The following is a 22,907-nucleotide window of genomic DNA, read 5'->3' as shown; positions in this document are numbered from 1 at the left end:
CAAAGGGAGCAGGTAAGGGAGGCTTCTAGCCTAGTGTGTGGTTGGGTTGTCTTTCTGGAGGAAGGGTCTCTAAACTGAGACATCAAGAACGAATAGGGATGAGGCAGGCTGAGGTCAGGGGTGGCGGCAAAGCACGGCGAGTGTCTAAGTCAAAGGAAGCAGCTGGAAGAGAAGGGACAGGAATAAATGCCCTAACCTGGTTAATTCCAGGAAGACTTGGTATCTTATTCTGGGGACTACAAAGCAATGGCCAGAAGGCGGGTAAGAATAAGCCGCTCCCGGCAGGCAGATACACCTGTCATGGTGCCTCTGTCTCTTGTCAGGCCCAGCCCTCCATCAGTCTGCAACCCCTTTCCCATGACTCTTCCTGCTTCTAGTTTTGACTCCCCTCCAGTTCGTCTCCACCAAACTCCGAATTTGATCTGTTACTCGTTTGCTGAAGGCACTTCCTCGTCTCCCTGTGCAACTTAGAATAAAGCCCCCACCTTCTAATAAGCCCGTGTGGCTCCTTATGGTCTGACTCCTGGTTGCTTTTCCAGAATTTCTCTTCCTGTCTCACCGGTCACACTGTGACCGAGCAGCACCCCTTCTCCAAATAGTCCATCTCTTTTGCTTTCTAGGCCTTTGCACCTGCTATTCCCTCCCCACAGAAAACTGTTCCCCTCACCTACCTCACCTGTGTCTCCAGGCTTGCTTTTCAGACCTCAGCTGAGAGTTAGTTTCTTCCAGATGCCCTGGTGTTGAAATCAAGCTAACGTGCCCCACCTGTGTGCCCCGTCACACCTCTGTGTCCTCTGTTGTGGATATTCTCACACTGTTTTATTTTGCCTGCTTGTATGTCTGTAACTTCTAACCCACGGACTGCAAGGGACCACATCTGCCTCCTTTCGGGTTTTGCTCCGAGAACCCAGCATAGTAGTTCAGTAAATATTTGCTTCTTGAATGAATGAATGGATTTGATGACCCATCTCTGTTTCCAGGGTGTGATCAGCCGCAAGGGTGGGTTTGAAAGGAAGCTGTGGCCCATTGGAGGAAACTCCTAAAACTCAAACATTCAGGGAAAAAGAGACAGGCATCTGTCCATGAAGAAAACAGATCAGTGAGCCTTGTTGTTTGTTTTTATATTTAATTTTTTTATTGGGGTGTAATTTCATACGTAACTCACCCATTTGAAGCGTACGATTCAGTGACTCCTGGCAAACGTAGAAAATTGTGCAATTGTGACCATAATCCAGTTTTGGGACATGCTTGGCACCCCCGTTAGGGTCCTCATGTGCATGTACAGACACTGCCTAGTCCCCCGCCAGGCCCTCACAACACTAGTGTGCATTCTGTCTCTGTGGATTTGCCTCTCTGGCCGTTTCATGCCAGTAGGATCATAGAAAGTGTGGTCTTCTGTGTTGGACTTTTCACTTAGCAAATGCTTTAGACAGTCATCCATGTTGTAGCAAGTATGAGTATTTAATTCTTTTTATACCTGATGCTATTACATTGTGTAGACATACCACTTTTTATTGATCTGTGTATCAGTTGGTAGACATTTGGGTCATTTCCGTCTTTCGGCTCTTATAGTTACTGCTTTCATTTCTCCTGGGAAGATGTGAGGTGTGGGATTACTGGATAAAGAAGTTTTTAAAATATTCATTGTGGTAAAACTCACAGGACAGTAAATTGACCATCTTAATGGGAGGGTCAGAGAGAGAGAGGGAGGCACAGAATCTGAAGCAGGCTCCAGGCTCTGAGCTGTCAGCACAGAGCCGAACACGGGGCTCGAACTCATGAGATCATGACCTGAGCCGAAGTCGGACGCTTAACCGACTGAGCCCCCAGGCACCCCATGATCATTTTTAAGTACATAGTTCAGTGTGTCAAATGAATTCACATTTGTTGTGCAAACAGTATCTTTTCATCTTACAAAACTAAAACTTTAGGGGTGCCTGGGTAGCTTGGTGGGTGGAGCCTCCAACTCTTGATTTTGGCTCAGGTCCTGATCTCGAGCCCCGCATCCAGGCTCCACACTGGGCATGGAGCCTCCTTGGGATTCTCTCCCTCTTCCTCTGCCCCTCCTCTTTCTCCCTCTCCCTCCCTCTCTCTCAAAAACAAACAAAAAACCCCCAAACCAAAAGACCAAAACACTCCCACAAAACTAAAACTGTATATCCAGTAAGCACCTCCTCTTCCTTCCGTCCTTCCTCCCAGCCTTTGACAACCACCGTTCTGTTTTCTGGCTCAGTGGGTTAGACTAATCTTGGTACCCATATGAGTGGACTCGTACACGCGTGTTTCTTTGTGACTGGTTTGCTACACTTAGGTGATGTCCTCAAGCTTCATCCACGTTGTAGCGTATGCCAGAATTTTTTTTAAGGCCGAATAATATTTCATTGTATGTATGCAACACGACACATTTTGTTTATCTGTCCATCTGTAAATGGACACTCAGATTACTTCCACCTTTTGTCTCTTGTGAATAATAGTGTTATGAACATGGGTGTACAAATAATCTCCTTGAGAACTGCCTTTAATTGTTCTGTGCCTGTATAACCAAAATGGACTTCCTGGATCATAGGGTAGTTCTCTAATTTTCTGAGGAACCTCCATACTGTTTCCATTACAGGCTGCACCAATTTCTCCACATCCTCTCCTACACTTATTTTCTGTTAAAAGAATTTTTTTTTTCATAGAGCCATCCTAATGAGTGTGATGTTTAACTTGTTAAGAAATTGTCAGAGTGTTTTCCCAAGTTGCAAAATTACATTCCTACCATTGGTGACCTTTGTTCCTAAGAGCCAAGGTTAGCCAAGGCGATATACTCTTTCATCCCACCAGCTGGTGTTGTGAGCTGGCAGTTAGTAACATAGTGTCTCTCTCCTCAGAGGACAAGGGATGAGTGGGATGGTGGTGGTTGGTGGGTCTCTTTCTGCAGTGAGAGTGAATGCAGCCTCCTTAGGGATACTCTTAGGAGCCTTCTGGAAAATCCACTGCCCACAGCCATCTCGACGAGAATCCATTTGTGGGTTTTGTTAAGAGTAGGGCCAGGTGGACCTTGCATTTATACACATCACGGGGAATCCAAAAATATTGTACATAAAGAACAGAGCACAGATTCATACGTGTAGGACAATCTGGAATAGCTTAGCCAACTAGTTGTTATTGGGCACTCCCCACATGGCCAGAATTGAGCTAGCTGCCGGTGGGCATGCGTGGCATGGACGCTCTGTGAATTAACTCTTAAATGGGGAGACCAGCTTCATCTGTAGGAAGCCATAGCCAAGCCCTGTGAAACAGGGTTTGGTTAAGTGGGGAAGAGTGTGGTCCGCATTACGAGTGTCATAGTGGCTTCGAAGAGGGCTGCAGGTGTGAGGTGTCAGAGAAGGCTTTCTGGATGGGGGAGCGGAAGAGTGACGGGGTTTACCTTGGAAGAGGGAACTGAGGCCCTTTCCGAGTGGGGGGCCGACCCCAGTGGAGGCCCAAAGTGAGATGGTCTGTGGCTTTTTGGTGAGAGCCCGAGGAGGCTGCCTGGGTCAGAGCCCAGGAAACGGGACCAGGCAGGGAAGCTGTGTCAAGATGAGCCCAGTGGGGGCCGGCATGCGCCCTCCTTCCCGGGACTGGCAGGGCAACGGGTACATTTCTGTCTGGATTTTGAGGCTCTGTTATTTTCCAAGGAGACTTGCTTATTTTTAAACTGAAGACTTAGGTTTTCTGGATTATAGAATCCCACCCCAAGGGAAAAAAAAATCCCCAGGGCAGCTCACTGAAGTTTGCTCTTAAAAAAAAAAAATCCCTGCTTAGCAGTCATAAATAGCTTGCTGGATATGAATTTAAGCAGGCCAAATTTGAAATTCTATTCTAATTCAAAGCATGCTGCACAGCCCTGTTTTCAGATTGGCAATTCAAATGCTTTCCCAGATAATACCGAAGGACGTTAAGATAAACTAAGGCCACCGCAAAATAGGAAAGGCAACTGGATGCTGAACCTTGCTGATAACAAGAGGCAAGATAATCTGATGGTTACTTTCTGGTTGGGTTGTTCAGAGATGGAACGATTAACCACACCACAAATCCTTCATATATCGCAAAGCTATCATAATGGGTACTTTATGATGTTTTCTCAAGAAGGTCTTTGGGGCTTCTGTTACTGGAATTAGGCTCACTTATTAAGGCTTGAGTTCACTAAGGGCTGTATTGTGCTGAGGGAGGTTCCTTTGATTCAGTAAATACCTGAGGCGTGCCTGCTGCGTGCCGGGCATTGTTGGTGGACCGGGGGCACAGCCTCATCCCTGTGTTCTGTGAACTGTGTATTCCGTCTTCATGCCATGCTGGAGACTGATGTTGATGGAAAAAATCAGGGACGAGGCGATGGGATGCAGGGAGCTCTCTCATTTCCAGCCTTGGCCTTACAGCCAGGTGATTTTGGCATTGCCCAGAGGCACTGAGTGTCCTGACCGGAGGGACGCTACCAGATTCTGGCGGCGCGAAGTCGGGTGCTGCTGACCCTCTGCAGTGCACGGGACCGCTGCTCCCAACAAAGACTGTTCCAGCACCAAATGTCCCTAGCACGGAGGTTAAGAAACGCAGGCAGAGCCGAACATCAGATGACAGGAATTATACAAAGGCTCTAGCAGGCAGTCTCTCTTCGACAGATACTCTGATTCATACTGTGGAGCAAAGCGAAATGGAATTAATGTGACTCCTAAGGATCCGAGCATGTGGCTGGTGCAGCGAGCATAGCACGGCCTGGTCACAGACGACGTTTCTTTTTTCTTTTCTTTTTTTTAAAAATATTTTTATTTATTCTAGGAGAGAGAGAGAGAGAGAGACAGCGTGAGCAGGGGAGGGTCAGAGAGACAGGGAGATACAGACTCTGAAACGGGCTCCAGGCTCCGAGCTGGCAGTCAGCACAAAGCCCGACGCGGGGCTCGAACCCACGAACCGTGAGATCATGACCTAAGCGAAAGTCGGACGCTTAACCGACTAAGCCACCCAGGCGCCCCACAGACGATGCTTCTGTGGCGGAAAGAGAGACCGTCCTGAGAGGGTCGCTGCCGGCAGGTGCTCTGCCGACACGTGGAGGAGGGGTTGCTTTGTGTGGGGGGGCTCCGCTCTGGGGGGAGCTCTGGGGTCCCTGGCCCACACTGTTAGTGCCGGCGGCAGGCCCAGCGCGAGCACAGAGCCGGACCCGCACGGAGGAAGCTGGGCTGCGGTCGACAACGGCAAGGGAGGGGCCCTGATCCCAGCTCCGGGTGCGCGGGGTCTCCGTGCGCGGGGCGACCCCCGTTGGAAGTAGTTTTACCTCTTCGAGTAGACTGTCCTCACCTCTAACCTGAGAGCACGGGGTCTCCAAAAGGGAGCGTGGGCACCCATTTTCAGTATCATAGCGCTTGTGTGATTTCATCCGGTTCTTCTCACGTCCTCCTCCAAAGCGGCGCTTCCGCTTCCGGTGTGTTTTCTAACGGGGACGCTGACGCCGGGGCGCCGTCGGTAGAACAGCGGCTGTGCGGCTGTGAGGGGCGTGGCCAGGCGGCTTCTCCCGGAAGGGGGCGCCGTCAGAGAAGTCGGGGACCCAGACGTCTTCCCACGCCGACGGCCTGCGCTCCGGCAAGGAATATGCTGGAAGCCGGAGGCTCTCCAGCCCGGGGGTTGCCTCTGCTGAAGGGCGTACGAGGTGATGGACCGCGGTGCCACCACGAAGCGGCCGCCCACAGAGGCCTGTCCCTCGGCCTGTGGGGACCGTCGTCGGGCTCTGCGCAGAAGATGATCCATTCCCTTGTCACAGACTAAGAATTTAAAAAAAAACTGGCAAACAACCGGCATTTCTCAAATTATTCTCTACACGAGTTTGGAAGATACCGTCCCCTGACAGAAAACTTGATTCACACTCTAGGAAGAGCACGGGANAGGCCCCTGGAGCGCGGGCAGGATGGGAGGCTGTTTCCAGACGCCGGGCTGCGCCAGCGCCAGCGGCCTAGCGGACTCGGGGGCTCCAGACCGCTCTCTGGATGCCGCTCCGGGGCCTGGTTCTCGCGCAGCGTCTTCCCACAGATGTCAGGCTGGGGGGCACGGAGCTGGGGGCACTGACAACCAGAGGCCTCGGGATTTAACGTGGGAGTCCTCGCCACCCCCCACCCCCTGTCTCCATCCTCTTCCCGATCAGCCCTCCTTGCCTCAGTCGCTGGGGGGGAACGTGTGCTGACGGCCATAGAGAGAAGCCATAGCTTAGGAATGGAGGGGGGCACTTGTGGGGATGAGCACTGGACGTTATATGGAAACCAACTTGACAATAAACTATTTGTAAATTTAAAAAAAGAAGAAATCAGCTAGTTTCTTAGATTACCTTTGTGTGGCAAATATTCGCTTTGGCAGGTAGAAGCTTCTCTCCCTGGGGACTGAGCGGAAATGAAAACTGGGCCTGGTCAGGCCCACACTTGGCAGGCCGAGAGGGGAGTGTGAGGTCGGTAGAATAGAAGTGACTTTGCTGTTGGTGAACGGGACGCTTGTGGAGTCACACACATAACTTTCCAGCTGTGCCCAGCGTACCTGTAGCAGTCCTATGGCGGCTGACGTGGAAGTGCTTGGCTTTCGCCGGATAAAGCAACGGTAGAGTCAGAAAATGCCTGACCTGAAAGTGACCTTCAGCTATCTTTACACTGGCTTCCTAGTCTCCTGCCTGTGCAGAGGCGGCACAGGGTGGTGGCCCAGGCTGCTCACTCTGCAAGCCACCTCTGCCTCTCATGAGCCCGTGGTCTGCGGCAACCTGTTTAGCCCTTCCGAGCTGCCTTCCTCATCTGCAGTGCAGGCACAAGGAGAAGAATGATGCTAATGTCCTTGCATTGCCGTGACGATTGAATGAAAAACGATCCATGAAGACTTTACTATGTGGGAGGCACGCAGTAATGTGTTAGATGTTATTGTTAACTTTAAACACGAAGCATCATTAATCCTCCCAGATTTGGAACCTGTCTCTAAATCACTCTGTAAGTATTGTCTTGAGGTAAAGGCGTATTGGGGAAAAATGTACATTTTAATTCTGCAGATATTTTTTCGACATTCTGAGAGTGCCTTAGGTAAGGCTGGTAGTGGCCATGTCCCCTCCCTACAGTGGGGGGGCTAAGGGAGGTACCCAGCATGGGGCTGCTCTGCACAAGTGTATTTGACATCAGGGCTGGAGGTGTCTGGGGTGGCTCAGTCGGTTAAGTGGCTGACTTCGGCTCAGGTCACAATCTCGCGGTCTGCGAGTTAGAGCCCCACTTCAGGCTCTGTGCTGACAGCTCAGAGCCTGGAGCCTGCTTTGGATTCTGTGTCTCCTCTCTCTCTGCCCCTCCCCTGCTTGTTCTGTCTCTCTCTCAAAACTAATAAACATTAAAAAAATTTTTTTTAAATTGAACTGGGTTGCATCATTGTGAATTGAGAAGTGTGAGTGGGAGGTAGCGATGCATTATGATGACTTTTAGATGCCCTCCAGTCTAGGATTCCATCATTTTCTTTTTATTTTATTTTATTTTATTTATTTCTAGGAGAGAGAGAGAGAGACAGACAGACACAGCGTGAGCAGGGGAGGGTCAGAGAGAGAGGGAGATACAGAATCTGAAACAGGCTCCAGGCTCTGAGCTAGCTGTCAGCACAGTGCCGGACGCGGGGCTCGAACCCACGAACCGCGAGATCATGACCCAAGCGAAAGTCGGACGCTTAACCGACTAAGCCACCCAGGTGCCCCTAAGTTTCCATCATTTTCAAAGGGCTTCTTTATCAGTTGCAACTCCTCTGGATCCACTAAAAAAAAAAAAAAAAAAAAGGAGAAAAGTATTTTGTTTCTGCAGACGTGAATGTCCAGATGAAGGTGTCAAATAGTTGTTGTTTGTCAGTATCAAGGATTTAGTCCCTCCCCTCTTCCTCCCAGTGCAACATGCCAAGTATCTACACTGACATGTGAAAACTGTGTTAATCTCTCAGTTGTACTCAGATTTGACAGGTCACATTTCAATAGATAGTTAAATAGTTGAGCTTTGGCGTAAATTGACCCAGAGTTCATATCTATCAAAGATCTTCATTCAGGCAGTTACCACAGTCCTGCAGATAAATCATTTCATTTGCGGATGGTTCGAACTCCTCGTTAGACCTGAGAATTTGAGGTGTGAGGCCCAGGGTTCTCCGAGCCCAGCAACATGCCGCGAGACCGATTATCTTTTCTTGTATCGCAGACCTCAAAGGTCTGGGAATATGGTGGTTTCCTTACACATGCCACTCTCCCACCATGGTGTCTCTCGGAAATAGTACTTTTTATTTGTAGAAAGCAGATCTCTCTGAAGGCTCGGGGATGCCAGCTAGTCTTTGTACAGTGAAATTTGGTGGATGAGATCTTGTTTTGGCCAGTCCTGTGATACATTTTTATTTTTTTTGAAGACCCTCATTAGAGCCTCTTCACACTTTCTTCCTTGCAGCATAAAGACTTATCTTTAAAAAATTATATCTTTAGTAAAAGTACAGGAAATAAAACTAATTGGCACATTTCTCCGAACACTTCCACGGTCCTCTTTCCCAGAGATTTCCTGAAGTTCAGCGGCCAGAAAGCGTAGAGTCTTTCCCTCCCTAATTTGAAAGTGAAGGGCCTTGTACTTGTTCTTCACTCTACCTTCTATACCTTAAGCTCTCACCCCTGTTCTAGATCCTTACAGTTTATTTTCAAATTAGATTCAGGTATCTCGCATCTCAAAACAAGCAAGTCAGCAAACAGACAGTGAACAACAACAACAAAACCAAACACGGTCTTTTGACCACACCTCATCCTTTTCTGGGTGCGTCTACACGTCTTTCTTTCATTCACATTTCTTCTAGGAGAAATCCTTCACACTTACTGTGTTTGCCAGTCGTTTGGAATTGCTTTCCTTGAGGTCACCAGTGACCCTCTGTGTCCGCTGGGATTCGTTGTCTCGTCTGGGTGAACCTACTCTGACTTAAACATAATGGAGACCTCTTGGCTCATGCAACTGCAAACCCTGAAGTGAGTGCTGGCCTTCGGTGAGGCTTAATCCAGTGCCTGAACTGATTCACCAAGGACCTGGATTCCCTCCATGTCCTTGCTTGGCCTCTCATGGTTTGGCTTCACCCTGGCACTCCTCAGCGGCAGTTATTCACCTCTCCCAGTCTCCCCCCCCACCAACCCCCCTCACCTCCCCCTCCCGGCTCCAGACGCTCTCCTCTCACAGCAATATGTGTGCGAGCTGTTCCAGACTTCATGTCCTCATGGTAAACCTTCCAGGAAAGGCAGAGAAAACGCACTTTTCTCCGAAGCCCCAGTGAATATCTTGCTGCACGCCAGCGTCTCTGCTGGGGTTCCTGCCCAGCCTCGAGCCAGTCAGTCACTCTGGTCAGTATGAGGATTGGCTAAAGCCAGTCACGGCCCATCTTTGGAGCGATGGGTGGGAGCTGTACATTCAGATCACATGACTAGGAGTGGGGAAAGAGAGGTTCCCAAGGCAGAGTTGGGGTGCTGTGAACAAAAAGAGAGAAGAGGGTCTTGGGCAGAGACAGCAGTGGCTGCTGTCTTTGAAATGCTCGTGACTTAACCCTTCTGGAAACTTGACTCCTTAGGTGTATCTACTCCCTTCTATCGTGGCATCTCTGGTTCTCTGCATGGTTCCCGGGGCATCTTAACTTTGGTTTCTTTTGTGGGCTCTTCGTCACCTGGTTTCTTCAGGGTGCAACCCTTTCTTCTCATTCCTTTGGTTCTCTTTGGCTACTTTTATCGTGTGTGTCTCCCCAGCCTCTCCCAGATTAATGCAATTAATCCTACTCTTAGGATAATGAATTCCTGAAAATGTATCTGGTGGTTACACCAGAAGCCAAATACACTCTGGGAGCATTGGGATTAGTGTGTGAAACATGTGTGGGTTACAGAGCCCCTAATTATCCCTCTTTTTTTAGGGATTGTCTTCAACTGGAAGATATTTCCCCCATTTATACCCGTTTTCCTTAATTTACTGTTTTTCCTTCATAATGAATCATGTGTTCATCAGCTTAAATCCAGGGACCATCTGGGCACGCTTAGTAATCCCTGCCTTTAATGATGCTTATCTTTCTTACCATTAATGTCAACACCTTAATTTTCTTTCTCTTTTTGCCTTTTTTCCTTTTGGTTAATAAACCAGTAAGTCCCTCATGCAATATACCACAGTAACCAAACAATTATATAAACACTGTTGTGTGACTATGTTGTGTGAATATCAGCTGCAGCCAGAGCTGAACATCTGGCTGATAAGATGTCACTACACGATGGCTCAAAATATTCATTCATCTGCTGTGGAAACAAAGTCCATATTTGCCCTCTGAAAAGTGACTTGTGGGTTTTAGTGTACAGAGGTGGAGTGGGCGAGTGCTTATTTCAGCCTCCGTTTCCAGCCCATGTATATCCAGCTTGTCTCCAAGACATCTTCCCAGAACTGTGGTCCCGAGCACCGCATCCTTCTAGCATCTGTCCTGCCTCTTCTCGCTCAGGTGGAGACAACTGCCCGCTCCCTGGTTGTTCAGAACTGAAGCCTGAAATCATCACTGACATGACCTTTGAGTTCCTTCATGCACCTTGCTGATTTGATATGTCAGGTCCTGAACCCGCCCTGCTCTCCCCGTCCCTCTTACCACCTGCCCTAGTTCAGCCCCAGGTCACGTTTCAACTGGTCTGTTCAATCACAGAAGCCATTGTACGGGTCTTCTTTCTTTTATCTGTCTTCTGTGTCAGAGGTCAGCAAAGTGTAAAGGGCCAGATAGTAAATCCTGTAGCTTTGTGGGCCATATGGTGCCCATCATTTCCTGCTCAGCTCTGCCTTTGCCATAGCAGTCACCGGTGCTGTGTAAACGGATGGAACTGAGTGTGTTCCTGTAAAACCTTATGGACACCGAAATTTGAATTTCATTTCATCTTCATGTGCTACAAACTATTATTATTTGATTTTTAAAAAGCCATTAAAAATGTAAAATCTGGGGGTGCCTGGGTGGCTTAGTCGGTTAAGCGTCCGACTTTCGCTTAGGCCATGATCTCGCGGTTCGTGGGTTCGAGCCCCGCGTCGGGCTCTGTGCTGACTGCCAGCTCAGAGCCTGGAGCCTGTTTCAGTCTGTGACTCCCTCTCTCTCTGACCCTCCCCTGCTCACGCTGTCTCTCTCTCTCTCTCCTAGAAATAAATAAAACATTAAAAAAAAAAAAGTAAAATCTGTTCTTAGCTTGAAGGCCACAAAGTTCTACAGCCTACAGTTTGCTGACCCAGTTAACCAAAACCTAAACATTTTATTTGCGTGTTTAAACCCATCCGCAGAGGTTTGCCACCGGGCCAGAGATGAAGGCTTTTCTTCCTTGGGGTGGTCTCTTAATTCCTTCATGATCACAGGTCAATCCTTGCACTCCTCTGGTGCGGCCTGCCCTGTACTCGTTAGAATACTGGTCTCCTGGGCCTTCCTGCCCACACCGAGCTATTTCTTGTTGGGGCCTTGACCTTTCTTCTTGGAATGTCTTCCCCTTCACATTTCTTCCTCCCTCCCTCCTTTTTCACAATGTATCAGGGGTGTTGGCTTGCTCGGTCCGCTCAGAAGTTTGTGTGCTGCTGGCAGGACCATGTGTCATTCCACTGTGTTTCCCCGTCAGTGCACTTCTAGCCTGGCACCCTGGCACGGTGGGCACCCAGTAAATACTTGCTGAATGCACGCACCGTGTACACACGCACGAATGAATGGGCAGGTGAGTAAGTGGAATGGAATAGTTTAATGAGCCAACGGAGCTATTTTGTTCACAGCCCTGACCAACATGTTGCTGAGCTCACAGGTTGAAACCAGTCAGGCAATTCTTAGCAAAGGAGTGGGTTGGCTTCCAAAAGTTGGTTTGTAAGTTGGTTGTTCAGAACTTGGAACATAGTTTCCCATATAAATGATGTTATAAATTAGGCTTAACTGTTCACCCTTGTTCACAAAAGATTGCTTGCTGCATCGTGTCACGGAAATACTGTGGAATTGAAATTTTTATAAATTAGAAAATAACTGATGTGTCACCTTTTAAATGTTATTAAAGTATGGTCAGCACACAGTTCCTCTCAAGAAACTTGAAAAGGTGTTTCTTGGCATTTTATAATACTCTAAATAAAACAACACTGAATGCTGGTGAATACTTAGCGTGGAAAAAGAAGGCAGAGAGAGATTCTGAAATATTCTATGGGAAACTGAGTGTTTTCAGGAGCAGCGTTTCTTGACTTTTCGTTATCCCTTCAAAACTTACCGTTTTCTGGGGCACCTGGGTGGCTCAGTCGGTTAAGCGTCTGACTTAGGGTCAGGTCATGATCTCACAGTTCGTGGGTTCCAGCCCCGTGTTGGGTTCTGTGCTGACAGCTCAGAGCCTGGAGCCTGCTTCAGATTCTGTGTCTCCCTCTCTCTCTGACCCTCCCCTGCTCTCTCTCTCTCTCAGAAATAAATAAAACATTAAAAAAAAAAAAAAACCCAGTTAAAAAAACTTGTTTTCTTTGCCGTCATAAATGTTTATTATTAGAACCTCTTCTGGGCTCATCAGAAAAGATTATGTTCATTTTTTTTACTTAGATATAAGTGATACACATCTTAGAGATCGAAAAATAAAAACTTTGCTGTAGGATAAAATAAAAACTTTAACCTTCTTAAGAAAAGTTCCATTTTATCTTAACCTTTTCTCTTGCTTTAGAATTTTGTTTCTCCTTTTTTACTCCATTTTCTCCTCATTTTTTTCTCTCTGATTCATCAGTATTTTTCTTGTGGTATTTAATTTCCTTGTAACTTGGCTGAGAGGCCACCAGTGTGATCAAAGATGAGACAACTCGCTTCAAGTCCCTTTCATTTATTAATTGAGTTGTTTATTAAATCTTTCCTCTCTGTGACACAGTATTATTAAAACACTCTGTAAATCGAAGGCAGGCGGCCATATTCTGTATCAGAGAAAGCAGGGTGGACAAAGGGGAGTTAGTAGGAATGAAAGAAAGCTTGAAGAACAAAAACAAGGTTTGGTATTCAGAAACCATGAAGATCTAAGTCTCGGTAATATGATATATTCATTGTAAAAAAAAATCTTAACATTGCAGAACATTTTAATGTAGACAAGAAAGTTTCCCCTTAAGCTCCCCCATTAACATGAGATATTGATGTCCAGCTTTTTTCATGTGTATATCGACACATGATTCTTGCCAAATTGGGATCATATCTTATTTCATCAAGCCTCATGTTCTCAAATGAAGGTGCGCCATTGTTTTGTGTATTGCTAAAAAAGGAAGAGAACTTTGCCAATTTAACCGTGACACGCTGCCAGGTGTGTACGTTATCCCTCCATGGTCACCCTCCACCCTTCTCCACCCGCTCTGTGCCCTGGAAGGCCGGTCTGTATGGACTCTGTCAATGGTCCCTTGTTCTCTGACTTCCAGTTGGGTGTGTCCAGTGGAGAATCCCTGCTGGAGGTCAGAGGAGAGGAGAGGCATGGGGAAGCAGGATTTATTCACACAGTTCTGTCCCAGGGCACCTCATGCTGCATGTGCTCCTTGATAGAAGGGTGCTTTTTCCTCAAGACAGCAAATTCTCTTTTAAAATGTATTTTTTATGCTGATTCGAAGGGGCACATGCACCCCAGTGTTTATAGCAGCACTGTCAACAAGAGCCAAAATATGGAAAGAGCCCAAATGTCTATCGACTGACGAATGGATAAAGAAAAGGTGGTATATATACACAATGGAATATTACTCACTGCTCAAAAAGAATGAACTCTCGCCATTTGCAACAATGTGGATGGAACTTGAATGTAATAAGCTAAGTGAAATAAGTGAGTCAGAGAGAGACAAATATCATAGGATTTCACTCATATGTGAACCTAAGAAATAAAGCAGATGAACATAGGGGAAAGGAAGGAAAACGATTAAGAACAGAGGGAAGCAAGTCATAAGAGACTCCTAAATACAGAGTCAGCCTACATGACTGACTCTCTCCTTCTTTGGTTCTGATTTTACCTTTATATTTAATTTCCTTATTAAACCTTCCTAAAATTATCCTAATTTGTGTGTGCCATCTGTTTCCTTGTGGGACTTTGACGGATATATAAATGATTGATTGTAAGATGCATCCTAATTTCTGAGATGGAGCTCTTGGAATTGATGCACTTTTACAACGTGTACCCCCTCATCTTAACGTCTGTGTTGGTATGTTAGCACAGAGACTTACATGCAGATGTTCACAGCACATTTAATAGCTGAAAGTCTAAACCACCCAAATGTTCATCGGCTGGAGAATGAACACAAGTGTGGTGTACCCATATAATGGAACGCTATTTAGTAATAAAAAGGAATGAATTTTAAAACATGCTTTATCATAGATAAACCTTGAAAAATTATACTGAGTGTAAGGAGCCAGGCACAGAAGACCACACAGTGTTATTCCAACTGTATGAAATGTTCAAAAAGTCAGATCAGTGTAGACAGAAAGGTGACTAGGGTCGGTGGCAGGAACAGGGATTAGGCGTATGCCCCCATGGATACTACTGAGATGATGGTGATGTTCTCATTCTGTGTTCTGGTGATTATTATGTGACATGGCAAATTTACTAAAATTCATTGAGTTGTACGCTTAAAATGGGTGAATTTTATGGTAAATGTATTCAGTGGGTGCTGGGGGTTATTTCAACCATGAGAGTCCTGCATTCCGTGAGAGCAACGCAAATCATATAGCTCAGCAATTCTGCAAGGAACCCCTGTTTCTACACCCAGATGGGTGTAGTCCAGGCACTCACTGTTGGTTTGGTAGATTTCCTGAGCAAAGTACTCCCTGTCTTTTTCATTCACTTAAGTTAGCTTCATTTCCATGGTCTAGCACACTACCGGAGGAGCAACAGTCTTAAAAAATCTATGGATTTTCATCTGAGGCCTGACTCCTTTATTCCGATCCACATGACCTTATAAAGTCCCTGTATCAGTTTCCACCTCAGTTTCTCCATTTGTAAAATAATGGCACCGATTAGATTTGTTTCAAAGGTCTCTTTGGATCCAACGTCTTATGATGTTAATTTATCTTAAAAAAATTTTTTTTAAATAATACTTCCCAAATCACTTTCAACTGGAGTAGCTTTACATGCCAACTGATTAGGAAGTTCCATCTATTTTTTTTCTGCCTTGTCAGGATCCTGACATTTACTTTGGATCATATATAGGTTAGTTTTTTGTGTTTTGTTTTGTTTTACATTTCTGGTTTTCTATTAACCTTACAAGTCCTTGGGGGCGGAAAACGGGAAATGCTTCTAATGCACTGTTCCTGCCCCATGTTGTGGGCACTTCACACTTAAACTACTTAGTTACATTAAGTCCAATTGCGGTTCTAATTCATATGACAAATTTCAATACCTTTATTTTTATTGCCATAGGAAACCAATGGGGAAAATGAAAAGTTGACCTTCTGGTTATAAAATAAGCCCTGAAAAAAATTGTTAACTCTGGCCATTTATACTAAAAACACCAACTAACAGAAAATAATATTTATATACAAGTAGCTGCATGTTTCTAATCAAAGTAGAAGTTACTGCAGCCAACTCTTGATTATCCTTAGCAGTGTGGGAGGGGATAGGATAAGCACACTTGTGGATAAATATTATCTAATCTAAATCTGGTCTAAATTTAACAATGTAAAGGACTCCTTACATTCTTATGTGAAGATTCGGGACTGCACAAGGAACTTGTTCAGAAGAAAACCAGACAGGGGCCCCTGGGGGGCTCAGTTTGTTAAGCATCTGACTTTAGCTCAGGTCAGGATCTCAGGGTGCATGGTTCAAGCCCCACGTTGGGCTCTGTGCTGACAACTCAGAGCCTGGAGCCTGCTTTGGATCCTGTGTCTCCCTCTCTCTGCCTCTCTTTCTGCCCCTCCCCCACGTGTGTGTGCGCGCGTGTGCTCTCTTAAAAATAAGTAAACATTAAAAAAAGAAGAAAACTAGAGAAAAGTTTATTTCATCCATAAAATGAAATACCATGCAGCAATTAAATAGAATAAGAAATGTATTAACATAATTTAATTTTTCTTAGCAACTTTATTAGAACACCCTGACCCCTAAGAGAGGACTATTCTGCAGTAAGCGTGATCTATACTGTGTTTGCCTGAGACAGTGAGGGAAGGGAAAGGCAGAGAAGGGAGGGAGGCAGATGTAGAGGAGGGGAAGGCGGGGAGAAACGGAAGGTCAGAGCACCCCAAGTTGGCACAGCATAGAGGTGCAGGTTTTCATGGGTGAGGAGCCCCTGTTCGGAGGAGCGGCCTAGAATGACTTGGCACAGCAGAGCTCTCTGCTTGGATACTAACTCTCCCCTATAGAATTTCTGATAGTCTTTATAGCACCTTTAGTGCTTTTACGCAAGTGGATGATTTGTGGGTGGGGCAGGGAATGTGGAAAGTGTCTGAGGCTGTGCATTCTTATTGCATGGCAGAAAAAGCACAATTATACACAAAAACATTAAACATATGGGTTACAGTTATAGTTATAGCTATAGCTACTGATATAAAAAAATACCCAACATATACTTTTACAAAAACAACTTTATTGAAGTATAAGGTGACCTGGATCAGAATAAAGGATCGAGGCCTCAGATGAAAATCCATAGATTTTTAAGACTGTTGCTTCCTCCGGTAGTGTGCTAGGCCATGGAAATGAAGCTAAATTAAGTGAATGAAAATGACAGGGAGTACTTTGCTCAGGAAATCTACCAAACCAACAGTGAGTGGCCTGGACACATCTGGGTGTAGAAACGGGGGTTCCTTGCAGAATTGCTGAGCTATATGGTTAGCGTTGCTCTCACGGAACGCTGGACTCTCATGGTTGAAGTAACCCCCAGCACCCACTGATATGTCTTTAAAAGTTCTATGTTGAATTTAAATTTTTGGCCTAAGACATCTACCACCCAGTTTCAGCTTTGTTTCTTAGGAGTAACACAGAAGTCACCCCACTGTTCTTGCATTATGGCAGTGCCTTCACGACCCAAAAGCAGTCCCCTGTCTCCCCAAGACTCTCTGGACCACATAGCGCCCTGGTAGAGGGCTTCCAGACCGCACGCGGGCCTGAACCACTATCTGTGTCAGCCATCCATGCCTATCCTTCACCGGGATTGACAAAGCCATCACAGTGGGGGAGACTGGGTGCCAGTTGCTAACTTGGGTAAGGCTTTCGGCGAGTTGCATTCACCTGTGCTCCTTAGGTCCCCCGTGTGTGAACTAGGAGCTGTGGGGAGAACCAGATGCCATGACAGATACAGAACACTTTAGAGCAATGCTCTTAGACACCATAGGTGTTCAAGACATGGTAGCGCTTGTCGTCCCTCTTGAGTGACCCTCCTCATGGTCACTGTTGCGTTAGTGGTGGCTAGCCTCCAAGAGGGCCCCCGTGGGGTTATGCCCTGCATCGTCCCTGTCCATATTGAACCGGGGCTGGCCTGTGTGGCCATTACACTATTGCGGATGGTGTGTGACTTTTGAAATCAGGTCATTAAAAAGGACAAAGAAGCTTCTGTCTTGGTCTTTTCAATCACTTGCTCTGGAGGAGGGCACCATGTGGTGAGGGGACTCAGGCAGCCATGTTGGAGAATCTCCTGTCGGGACTTGTGAGCTCTTGCTAACAGCCACGGCCACTCTGTCAGCCGTGTGAGTGAGTCACCTTAGAAGCGGATCGAGCTCCAACGACTTTTCCAATGACCATGGAAAAGTCTGGTGGCATTTGACGGCAGCCTCAGCAGAGCCGCCTCGCTGGGCCTCTCCCAGATTCCTGCCAAGGGAGCGATGACAGAAAAGGAATATCAGTTGCTGTTTTAAGCCACCAAGTTTTAGAGTAATTTGTTATGTGGGAACAGATAACTAATCCAGTCTACTGTTGTGATTTTTATTTCTTCACTGGGGAAACTGGGGCGTATGGAGAACTATCCCCCATGGAAGTAGAACATGAAGAGTGAGCTCTTGGAGTTTGTAGCTGCTGAACATTCTCCTACAGATCTCTGTGACTTCTCATCACCTTTTAATTCACTTTTGAATTCATATCTGTGCTTCGTCCTGTCACTGATGATAAAATGCCCCCAAGAGTGTGGAGGAGGTTCAGGTTGTATCCAGTGACCCAGTTTATCACTGTAAATGGTCAAAATTTGGGGGAAATCAAGTTTCCTGAAGCCAGCCATGTAAGTTTAATGCATCGAAGGAGGCGTAATACAGTGTATTACAGTGTAATACAGTATGAGGGCTGTGGCTCAAAGTACCTGCTATGTCCCAAGGGAATCACATTCTAGAGGGAGAGAGGGAGAGAGAAAGAAAGAAGAAAAGAAAAGAAAGATCTAGTACTCAATACGAAGTGCTCAGATGGTACCAATTCAACAGCTGGTCACAGTGAACGACCATGTTAACAACCCCGGTCTTTTCTAGAACTTTCTTATCCCCTTCCGGTCTTCCCGTTGGCACGTAATAGCTCACCATACATATATTTAGAAGTGGATACATTTGTGGGTATTGTTAATATATTCCTACATATATGTGAATGAAGGAGATTTGGATGGTGTCAGGCAGAAAGGACAAATGTCTGTCACAGTGTTTTGTGGCACAGTGTGGCTGTAGCGGCCCAGATGCCATGGCACACAGTCATGCTGGGGTCCCTGGCTGTTATCTGAGCTCAGAGGGACTGAGAGGAGCAGGCAGAGAACTTGGATGGCTGGAGGGAGCCTGAGGATGGTGATGGAGCCTCATGGACCAAGAAGGACCAGAGGAAAAACGGGTGTGCACGGTGTGAGTGCTGCCCACGGTCAGCCCCCATGTCCAGGAGCGAGGCAGGGCCCGAGCAGTGCCCACACATCCTTAGGGGAGCATCTTTCAGTGAGGCCTGGAGAGTGGAGCTGTGAAGCCCGTCTCCTTCCCGTCAGGCGAAAGCAGCCCCAGGATGGCTCCTGGCCAGGCCTCTACGCATCTTCTGGCCGGACTGCCGCCCTCCTGAACCCGGAGCCTGCACTTGCTCCTCTCTGAGTGCAGACCCCACTCCAGCATCCAAGGGCACTTCTAAGCCCCCTTGTTCCCTACCTCAAGAATGGAGAGTGGCATTCTGGGAGCCTCATGGGGCGGGACAGACGCCACCCACCCAGCACCGGTACTTGGGTCAGTCTGAACAAATCCGTTGGAGGTTTTACTCACTGGCTCCTTGCCTCCTGCCTTCCTCCCCCCCAGCGCCTTGCGTAGAAGACAGGAGAAATGTGTGGCTGTTGCTAGTGTGCCTTAGAGAAGGGGGAGTGGGAAAAAGTTACACAAATGGCATCTTTTCTCTGGTGGGGCGGGAAGGACAGATTTCCTTAATGGAAATCAGAAAGAAAAGGTTTCCAAGGGAAAAAGTAAAAGATATCTGCTGATAGGCCTGACATGGGTTGGGTGCTAGCTCCGTGTTCTCCTGGGGAGCATGTAGCAAAGACTGTTTCATTCAATCCCAAAATAACCCTAAAAATGTATTTAAGGGTTTCCTCATTATTGGTGAGGGAACTGAGGCCCAGAGCAGCTAAACACGCCAAGCGTACCCACTGAATGAGGGTGAGGAGGAGGAGGAGGCTTATGGTTTTCACTCTGCTCCGGGGCCAGGATGGCAGGAGGTCCTGGACAGTGTGGGGTTATTGCTGACCTCGGACGGAAGGGGCTTTGGGGATCTTGCTGGTAGGTCCCCATAAGTCTTTGCCCTTAATTCTCCTCTCTGCACCCCCTCTCCTTATGCATGGCGCCCACGTTCCCCCACCCTGTTCCCTGTCTCAGGATCTCTGTCTCTGCTCCTCATGGACTCCCGCAAGTCAGCCTTGAGCAGGTAACCATTGGTAACTTGGAGNTAAAAAAAAAAAAAAAAAAAAAAAAAGTTGTTGCAGGTCCAAGAAAATGACGTGGGCTCACGGAGAAATGTCAAGTTTGAGTTTCAAGCCTACTTTCTGATAGAAATGCTATGGGTATGGATACTTCATTTCTGGTGCTATAAATTAATTTTAAAAATGGTGGTTTTTAAACAAGCTTATATTTCTTCTCTCTCTATGGGAGGTTGTAGCCCAGGTTAAAAAGTAGGGAGACTTAATAAATAGGGTTTCCAAGTAATTTATCGTCCAAACCACGCACTTTTGAGAGTGGAAGAGGGTGCTATTAATAATACCCCAGGACTGTCCCAGATAAACAGGGACGCACAGCGACCCTACGTAAGGGAATTTTAGGATAGAACACCTTTGAAAGTTGGGGCCTCCTTACGCATATTTTATAATTTGATGACAAGCTGTCTTAGGTAGTGTCTTAATAATTTTAGAGAAAATACATGCATGTCTCCAGGGCAAACTTCGAAACATTAGTGAAAGGAAAAGTAACTTTCTGGCTTGCTCGTTATTAATAGCCTCCCTGCTTTCAAATTGCCAGTAAGTTTCTCTTGTCTGGTTCACACATTTGGATTCTGTCTTTCATACTGAACATTTGCAAACTATCCAAATATAAACATCTTTAATGAGGCAGTAAGATACTGGGGCAAAACGGTGTCCAAGGTGTGAATTATGGCTCCATCCGTAACTCAGACTGAAGTGTGGCTCCTGGTGATCACAGGATGGCTGTTTGCCAAGGCGTAGAACAAAACACCTTGGTAATTACAGCCCTAAATATTATTCATATTATCTTTAAACGGCTGTTTTTAAGCTGGTAGAAACTGTAAAATAAAAACCCAAATAATAGAACCTCCCTCATCTGCAAGTTCTTAAGTTTATTTAAATAACTGGTGTTTATACTAGATAGCCTGAAAGATGTTTGTTTCTTTTCTTCACGGTCTTAAGAAATATTATTAATGGGTAACGGGTGGTTGTTATATAACTGAAGCATGTCTTCCATGAAAGACTTCTGATAAGTTGATACACGTCAAGAAGAACTCTGTACACTAGGTGATGATGTGTTAGACCTTCTGAATCTCTTTAGAAAGTTTGGATTTATATTTTCCTGGTTTTAATCATAGTTAAGCTGGGGTTCCTCTGACAAGAATTGTATACGCTTACGAGTTTGGAACACTAAGGTGTGTGTGGGACAAGCTGTGGGCAAAACCGAGAAACAGGTAAAATACAACAACACTCAGTAGGTATTTGTTTTTAACACCCTAGTCCCTGGATGCCCCTCGCTCTAGGTTTTCTGTGTACCTCACCTCTGCTCCTCAGCTTTTCATTACCCCATCTCTTCACCTTAGGGTTCTGATCTCTGCCCAGCCTAAAGGCTGTGAGTAAGTGGTGCTGGTTCACAGTATCTCCTATACCACTTTTTTTTTTTTTTTTTTTTTTTTTCATTTTTTTTTTTCTNNNNTCTAGGAGAGAGAGAGAGGGACAGCGTGAGCAGGGGAGGGTCAGAGAGAGAGGGAGATACAGACTCCGAAATAGGCTCCAGGCTCTGAGCTGGCAGTCAGCACAGAGCCTGACGCGGGGCTTGAACCCACGAACTGCGAGATCATGACCCAAGCGAAAGTCGGACGCTTAACCGACTAAGCCACCCAGGCGCCCCATTTTTTTTTTTTATTTTAAGCCTTGTAAGATATCTTTTAGCAAAGTCACTTAGAGTGAGTAGTTCTCTCAGGCACCGTGGTGAAGTCAGTTACGAGACAGGAATTTGGGGGCAGCGTTGATCTTCTCAGCACCCCTCAGATCGCCTTGTGTGAGTGTCTACCCATCTTGCATTATTCAGCTGACCGGCGTCCTTCTAGTTCATTCGGAAACAAGAGCATACCTTTAAGAATAAGAAACAGGTCCATGAAAAGATTTACTGAAATGTGGGGCTTTTGAGAAAGGACACAGTGATTGCTAGCTTCGCTCCATAAATCACTACATTTCCCTGAAGGTAGTGATAATCAATGTGCTTTGACGCTCAGCGTCAGCGGGAAGAATCGAGGAGGAAATATTTCACATTGATTTGTCTCATGCAGGGCCCAAGCTGTGATGGGGGTTAGGAAATTCAGAAGAACGGCTGATACATCTGTTGGAAACATTCCGCATTTGGAATGCTCCTGTCTTTGTGTCCCATAGCTTATTCAGTATTGGTTTTTTCCTCCGTACCAACTGCACTTTGAGAGAGAGAGAAAGAAAGAGGGAAAAAAAGCCCCTTCAGACTGACCACGAATACTTTCCGTGTGAAGTCTTCTTACTCTGCCTCTGAGGGGCTGGCTTCCTGAACCCACCAAATCTTAGTGTTGTTTTCCTTTCGCATCCTGGGCAAGGTTGGTCTCCAAGAAGCCGAAAGAGATCTTAGACACCAGCACAGCGCCCTTCAGTGATGTTCTGTTTTATTCTTCAGAACACGAGGGTTCCTCCGAGGTGTCCTGGAAGTTGTGGGGGATTGAGTGCATTAAGAAGGTTATTTCCCTTCCATTGGTGCCCGCACCTTCACTTTGCTCCATTTCATATATTTAGCTCTGTGTACAGTTTCTCTCAACCCAAACTGGAGAGCTTTGGTCTTTCTGAAGGGATCTGAAAGTTCCAATTAGTTAACGGCAAAGACTAGGGCTGGAGTATGCCTATGCCTCCTGATCCTGTGTCCCTCCTGTCTGTTTTTATTGTTACAATTTACGAAAAGGAAACTGAGGCATAAGCTGCCAACTGACAGGTAAATAGAGTCCTAAAGAGACCATTCACAAAGCATAAATGAGCCTTTAAAAATTTTTTAATTGAAGTGCAGTTGACATGTATTAGTTCAGGTGTACAACACAGCGATTCAGCAGTTAAATACATTATACGTTAGGAAAGACTCACTGTGAGAAGCGTGGTCACCTTCGGTCACCATGTGAGGTCATTACAGTATTGTTGACTCTCTTCCCTCTGCTGTACGTTTCATCCCCATGACTTACTTCTTTTATAACTGGAAGTTTGTGCCTTCTGATCCCCTTCACGTATTTT

At 46.3% G+C, this 22,907-nt stretch overlaps 1 protein-coding gene and 1 long non-coding RNA gene across 2 annotated transcripts in view; one reads left to right on the top strand and one right to left on the bottom strand.

The window, feature by feature from the left end:
- GLIS3 (GLIS family zinc finger 3) overlaps positions 1-22,907 on the top strand; it is a 438,239-nt gene that overhangs the window by 76,996 nt on the left and 338,336 nt on the right.
- LOC144227637 (uncharacterized) lies at positions 4,069-5,401 on the bottom strand. Its single transcript, XR_013333985.1, has 2 exons — positions 5,314-5,401; positions 4,069-4,793 (listed from the first exon to the last, which is right to left on the bottom strand). It is a non-coding gene; the product is annotated as an uncharacterized LOC144227637 (long non-coding RNA).

The sequence above is a fragment of the Crocuta crocuta genome, unplaced genomic scaffold (genome assembly GCF_008692635.1).
Source record: "Crocuta crocuta isolate KB4526 unplaced genomic scaffold, BGI_CrCroc_1.0 scaffold41, whole genome shotgun sequence".
Classification (NCBI taxonomy): Eukaryota; Metazoa; Chordata; class Mammalia; order Carnivora; family Hyaenidae; genus Crocuta; species Crocuta crocuta.
The sequence above is the reverse complement of the archived record's forward strand: the minus strand, read 5'-3'. Positions and strand labels throughout refer to the sequence as shown.